Below are 7,572 nucleotides of genomic sequence, written 5' to 3'. Positions count from 1 at the left end.
TCACCGACAGCAATAAGAGCAGGAGCCTTCTCCGGTTCCTAACGGAAAATAATTTGCACGGGTTCTTATAATATGCCTTATGGCAAGCTTGCGTAATAAAAAAAAAAAAAAGAAAAAACAGCGCGCGCATGCAGTAGTGCAACGATCGAGTGACACAGTTCGGCACAATGTTACAAGTGGTTCACAAATGCACATTTATTTTTGTCCCAGATTTTCTAGGAACAGCGGGTACAGATCATCAGCCAGCTGGATGGAATGGAAGTGGACCTCGCAGGAGATGGGCGTTGCGACTCCCCGGGCTACAGCGCCAAGTACTGCACGTACAACGTTGTTATCATTCAGACTGACCATATTCTACAATGGGAACAGGTAAGAATAGGAGAGGTAAGGCAATGCTGCGATACGAAAATTGACAAGCTGCAATTCATATTAACTGTGTGAAGTCAGCTGTAGTGCCCAATAGTGCGAGCATGGGGCCTGGCCTCAACTAACGAGTCTCAGTGCAGTCTTTAACAAAAGGCGCCAATTTCTGCATATTATTAGGAGAAATTTATTTCAGCCTCACCAAGAGTGCTCTTGGCAAGTGCTGCTTGCATGTCTATATATAAAAAGAATCAAATTAATCATTATATAATGCAAACAATTGAATTACAAAATGTTTCATCGTTGCAAACCATTGGGGAAGAGGTACATTTGCTGACATATATTATTATGTAATGAGGTTTTAATTTCATCTACCTACAAACTGCCGCCCAGCTATCTGGACATATTGCAAGAGCAGCAAATCGCCCATACAGCACTACTTTGATGCTTGGCGCATTACTAAAGATGCATGCAGTTGCTTGCTTTAATAATTAGGGCGAATACATGGTAATAACATTATTCTATACTGCATTTACTAAGTTAAAAGCTGTGAGCAGGTCAAAGGGCTGTGAAGCAATAGAACCATGGATCCAGACAATCTCAAGTCTATGTTGCTACCCTGGGCCAGGGTAATGATGACTTGATCATCAGCATGTAGTGCAGCCTGTTGAACCACATATGCGATAAGCGTGATGGCCATGATAGACCATACAGCAAATGCATGCATTAGCTCCTTGCAAACAGGCAATGGATGAGCAGAGGTAATCTGTTTTGCATAGGTTTTTTTTTTGTAAAGTTTTCACTTTGATGCTGTTTGGAAGGTGCACGGCTCACACTTGTGGCATTTGTCAACCAATGATAAATTTAAGAGATAGGTAATGCAAATAGAACTTCACGGAAAAAACTTTTTACACATCCGCACATTACAGCAAGACATAGCCAAGAAAGAATCCCATAATGAAGTGAACAAACAACATAATGTAAATGTGAGTGCTGAGACTGCGAGATTAATTTAATACTGAGGCAGCTTGGTTATAACGCCAGTAAGAAACACAAAAACAATGGGATGTTCTATACTTTCTTATACTGACAATTGTTTGGTCAACAACACCTCTTAGATTTCTTGTCACAGTAAAATAGCAGTACAAGACCAGGTGTCTTTTAACGAATATGTTGCTAAAACTGTTTTCAACTGCAATGCAGCAGCTGTAAGCAGGTTCAGCATCTATGATTGACTAGAATACACACCAACACTACCAACTCATCAGTCAAATATATATATATATACCGTCGGCGCGTTGTTTTTCCTTCCGCTTTGCATTTCATGCTCTTTATTCCAATAATCATCATAAGAGGAATTCCTGTAAATGTCAACAGCATAAACAAAAAAAAAATGTTTGCCTTGCACTCGCAGACTGTTCGCTCCTTTAAATGCTATATATATATATATATATATATATATATATATATATGTGTATATATGTACATTTTTTACAGATTCATGTGCTTTCAGGAAGCTAAACTGCATTCTCATGAACTCCCTTTTCCTGAAGGACATTCGACAACTCTCCCCTAAAGCCCAAACATCCTCCCTTGAATCATTTCATAATTTGGTCATCAGATTTGCTCCCAAATCAATTGCATACTCGGACGATGGGATGCAAGCAAGGTAAGTTGAATGAAAGAGAAGGATACGACATTATTTTTTTACTCCAGTGCCAATACGCATTCCAACTTTTCTGCATTGCATATGCAAACAATCAATCCTTGCATGAAGCATTTAATGTATGTTCATAATATTGTCATTGTAAAAGGAACAGAGGCCAGAGGAAATAGAACTCAGTAAAAAAAAAAAAAAAATCAGAAGTTCATCTATGAAAGCCTGTGCTTCATTCGCACCATATCCTTTTCCTCCTTTCGATTCTTCAACTTGCTAAGTAGCCCAACTAAGCAGATCGCGTTTAGTTAATGCTACAATAGCCACTACGACCAGCACTCCCCTTAGTACAGTGCTTGATCTGGAGCTGTCATGTTATCAGGCCAGGTAATATGAGACCTTACAATTACGACTCACAGGAGTCAATTCTGACATCTGCCAAAAAAGGGCACCCACTATGTCAACTGAATCCCAACTCCTGCTCAAAGTATGCACCCAATGAGAAATTTTCCACAATCCTTCCATCCTGACATTAACTACTCTGCTGTAAAATTAGCTGAACCTATCTTGTCTTTCTCTTCGAATCTCAATACTGCTGCCATGTCAAAGGTAGTTTTCATACATTTTGAGGAGACTGCGGTGCACACTTCTGACATTCTAAGAATGCTTCATATAATATCGTAAAAACATATTTGCCAGCATGGTAGCACTAGCCATTCTATAATCCCCTTCCATAGAAAAAGTGAGACAGGAGGCTGCAGACTGCACAGGCCATCTAAGGGTCCTCATTGGAAGTCACTGCTCTTATGTTAGAATAGGCAGATGGGATGACATAAAGAACGAAGTTGAGGACAAGCATGAAGCGCAGGCTGAAAAAACACCTTGTCTCTCTTTTGTGCTCCTCATCTTAGTGCAGTCCCAAGACAAAGGCAGTTTTTAAAGAACTGGAAGTTATCAGCGCAAGTTTCCGACCCCTCTAGAACCATCTCGAATGTCCCGAGGCTACTGTATTGAAGCTGCAAGAATGCTCAAGGTTCACTTGACCACTTGAACTAATGATGATCGCTAGAATACAACAGCAGGGAGCACACAGGTGATTCACGATATGATGTTGTATAGCCCATGTCATACATTCATTTTGCTGCTTGGAGATCATTGCATCACATTCTTAATTCTAAAGGCGCTGAACATAGTAGCTAAATCAGAAGCAATTTCTGCTGTAGTGTTGTGAATATAATGCATAATGGTTCCTTATGGTAGCCTCTTTTGTATAATTTTGCTGGTAGGCAACAAGAAACACATTTTTTTTTCCAAAGTATGAAAAATTAATTCATATTTACCTTCTTTATAGGTCACATCTGGCTGTAATTCACTTTAATGAAAATTCCTCGAGGCTCCAGGCACAGACAAAAAAAGGAGATGGCCGCTGGAAAGTAAAGATGGCAAATGCAAGGAAAGGACATTTCAGTGTCGCTCCAGTGAAAACGCAGCCTACGTTTTGTAAGTTCAAAGTTTGTTCTACTTATAATATTACATGAAAAACTAAGTGCACTGTTGTAATCTCGATGACTATTTCATGCAGCGTACGTCCACAAGCTCCTCCAAGATGTGGAGAAACAGTCTGAGGGCTCTTCGCACAGAGACAGCTGCAAGCACAGCTTCAGAGCGTCACTTTATGACGGATGCCTATGAAAGACCATCAAAAGAAGAACTGATTGCTGCTCACAGACACAGATTTGCTCTTCACAATGACTAGTCAATTACACAGTACAACTGTCAGTGTGCTTAACCTAAATGCTAAACAGACTGGTATCATTTTTTAAAAATACATAGCGCAACAAACATAGGACAAGCGAGTAGACGGGAAAAGCGCTGACTATCAACTGCATGATTTATTGAAAGAACACTAATATATACAAAAATGCTCTGACAACCAAGTGCGCATGTTCGCAGATAAAACAACATTTCAAGTTTTATCTGTGAACATGCGCACTTGATTGTCAGAGCATTTTTGTATATATTAGTGTTCTTTCAATAAATCATGCAGTTGATAGTCAGCGCTGTTCCCGTCTACTCGCTTGTCCTATGTTTGTTGCGCTGTGTATTTTTAAAAAATGATGCACCAACTAGCTCAACTCACAGTTCTTTTGAGACTGGCATCAGCGCCGCAAAGCATTAGCCACTGGAGCCAAGAAAATTGTTTCAATATGTTTGCTGCGGCTGACAATAGCTGGAGCGCAGTTTCATATGACTTTTGTTGTCTGAGTGAGTGCAATCTTGTACCCATATCTCTGCGTTTTCCTTGTGGCTGCGGCTAAGCAAAAGTGCACACAAAATATGTTGCTGTTTGCTTATCGCGGCAACTACACATGGTGTGCGACCATTCGCAGGCCTTTCAAGTATTATATCAAAGCTGCCGCTTGAAACAAAAGTAAAAAAGACAGAGCAACCGTGGGTTCAAGGTGTGTAAGGCTAGATTGCGAATAATTATGCCAGTCAGAGTTTTTCAGCTTCTTGAGGCCAAACTAGAAGTAAATGGAAATTTCAAGTGAGCCGGTTTCACAAGTGACCATGTAACATCTCTCTTTTCATGGGCTTGCTGTTCCCTATCCGTTAAGCTACACAGTTTACAAGACAACAGTGTAATTATGCTGATTATTATTATTATGTGCGTGAAATAATACAGTGTTCTTAGCGGCAATTTAAACTGCTGAGCGACTCAATCAACTTCATTCAGATTTTTTTCCTCCTGTCGACAGAAAAACAAATGCTAAGGTAGGAACAAAAGGCTACTAATACAGTAGCTTGACGAGGTTTTTACCCCTGTTTGACATGGACGACAGACAGTCATATTTTTACAGTGATCTGCTAGCGAAAAAAAAAAAAATATCAGCAAGTAAAAGAAATGTGCAATATGGTCAGGTGCTGTGTCGGAAACAAAGTGTGAGAAATGTACATGTATTTACATTCACTTGCCACTGACTCTTGTACACACTTTGAGTATCTTTAACGCGCAGAACATAAAAGAAAGACATGGTGACAAAAAAAATATTAATGTGTCACATACATTCGAATGTACACCGGCTCAAGCATAAGAAACAACAAGGTGGTCAGTTATAAAACTAAGAAAGCACAGTTTTTCGCCGAGGAGAGCAATTCTCTAGGAATAATCTCGAAATAAAGTCGTTTTCTTTGTTTCTTTGGTGCGTCCTCATCACTGCACGTCATGTGAAACCTTGCAAGGGCCAGATACAGCATGCGTATCCTAATACTACATGTTTACCGCGGCGGCTTGTACCTCTCCGGCTCTACAGCTCAGTCGTTTGTGGTGAAACTGCGCACGAAGCTTTGATATTACGGTAAACTTTATTTGCTCGTGGGAAGTTAGGTAAGGGTGCTTAATTCGTTGCTGCTGCGTACAATTCAAACCCGCAGTCTGTACCGGGATCGGGGCCGAAAGCCGCCAACGCCGGCGCACGATTCCGCGGGTTCGCGCACGGCCGAGCCAGGTAGGCGCAGTTGTCTTAGGTAATTTACTATAAGGCAAAAGTTTATAACCTACAAACTTACTACGACACAAAATGCAACCTCCGTGAGTAGTTTCACGCAATCAAGTCAACGGTTAAGACGGTAGGATTTTAATAGCCGCCACAGTAATGATGCATCACAACAATGACTAACTCATTGCACCTGTGAAACCGTCGCTTTTCTGTGCGCTATGTTCAAGCTAGTAAACACATTACTTACCAGCGTATGTTGTCGCCTTGACTTGATCCGAGGTGCGCATTTTGGTTTGGTGGACACAGGAACGGAGCAGCGGTTGCCTCCGAAATTTTGCTGCACTACGTAAGGCGCAGTGGAGTGGGGCCCGACATTTAAAGCACCGACTTAATGCTGTAAACCTGTAAGCCGACTTCGAAGTTCATTCCGCATGGGCGACACAAGAAACGAGAACATTCACAAGCGGAAAGTGCCCCGCAAGTACACTGCAAGGAACTGAAACGAGATCGCCGCTTGCGACCGCGCCGCGATTGCCGTGGTGCCTGCGCGCCTGCGCTGCCTGCATGCTGCCTGCGCCGCCGTCTGCGCGAAGGGCAAAGATGCGCGCGTGCGCGCGCGAGACCGGAAGTGCAGGAAAAAAAAGCTTTGAAAAAATGTTTCTGTCTACAGAACATCCTAATTTTCTTTCCTGATAATTAAAAGTTAAGCGTATTTCAATTTTTCTGGCATAAGCGATAGTTTAATGGCTGTGTGACGTCGCAAAGAAGCAGACCAATAGTCATTCGAAAACGCATGCACGTAGCAGCGTTGCACCGAGGAGAAGGAGGACTGGCAAAAGTCGAAGGAAAGAACGCGCCAACTTTCGAATGGGATTGTGGGACATGCACTGCGCGTAGACGTGTATTATTGCGTTCAAATGTGTATCGCAGCATAATCTAGCGACTGAGATAGTTTGTGAGGAGTGCTCGGGAGGTGTTTGTGGGCCCCTTTAAGGACCCATCTCCTGTTGCCATTAAAATATATATATATATATATATATATATATATATATATATATATATATATATCACTTAAGGACCCTACTGGCCGCTTAGGTCGCTGGGCCTTGCGATTACAAGAATACACGTTTACTGTTATGTACAAGTCAGGCCGCCTACATCAAGACGCCGACTGCTTGCCCCGCCACCCCGTTGACCCTCCTGAACTTCCTGACAATACTGCTGACGATTGCGTTTTGTCCATTTCGAACTTTCTCCACATCGGCGTCGAACAGAGTCGTGATCCTTCCCTACGCCCCATTATTGATCACCTGCGCAACGACAGCACCGATCCGCCCATCAGAATGTTTGTGCTGCTTAATAACACATTATACCGACGCAATATGCGCCCAGATGGTGTAGATCTTTTGCTTGTTGTCCCGACACATCTACGCTCTGCTGTTCTTGCGCACCTTCATGATGCCCCTACAGCAGGGCACCTAGGAGTGTCCCGCACATACGACAATGTTCGATGGCGATTCTACTGGCCTGGCCTCTACCACTCTGTTCGTCGCTACGTCGCCGCCTGTGAGCTGTGCCAGCGCAGGAAGACCCAGTCTCTTCACCCTAGTGGGCCCCTGCAACCACTCGCAGTTCCAACTGAGCCATTTTCTCGAGTTGGTCTTGACCTGCTTGGGCCATTTCCCACATCCACTTCAGGGAACAAATGGATTGCCGTAGCGACCGATTACGCCACCCGGTATGCCATAACCAGAGCTATCCCCACCAGCTGTGCCTCCGACGTTGCAGACTTTCTTTTGCATGACGTCATCTTGCTTCATGGTGCTCCTCGTCAACTGCTCACCGATCGCGGTCACTGCTTCCTTTCTAAAGTTGTTAATGACCTTCTGCGCTCATGCGCTACGCGCCACAACTTCACAACGGCCTACCACCCACAAACGAACGGTCTTACTGAGCGCCTTAATCGTACCCTGACCGATATGATGTCAATGTATGTTTCTGACCATCACCGTGACTGGGACATCTCTTTACCTTTCATAACATTCGCTTATA

General features: G+C 43.0%; 1 long non-coding RNA gene across 1 annotated transcript; it reads right to left on the bottom strand.

Moving 5' to 3' along the window:
* Positions 1-229: 229 nt before the first annotated feature.
* On the bottom strand, positions 230-6,393 carry LOC146203875 (uncharacterized). The gene is made up of 3 exons (XR_014703921.1): positions 5,768-6,393; positions 3,361-3,446; positions 230-314 (listed from the first exon to the last, which is right to left on the bottom strand). It is a non-coding gene; the product is annotated as an uncharacterized LOC146203875 (long non-coding RNA).
* Positions 6,394-7,572: the final 1,179 nt, after the last annotated feature.

This window comes from Amblyomma maculatum, chromosome 1 (assembly GCF_055883805.1).
Source record: "Amblyomma maculatum isolate TAMU_Amacu chromosome 1, ASM5588380v1, whole genome shotgun sequence".
Taxonomy (NCBI): Eukaryota; Metazoa; Arthropoda; class Arachnida; order Ixodida; family Ixodidae; genus Amblyomma; species Amblyomma maculatum.
The sequence above is the reverse complement of the archived record's forward strand: the minus strand, read 5'-3'. Positions and strand labels throughout refer to the sequence as shown.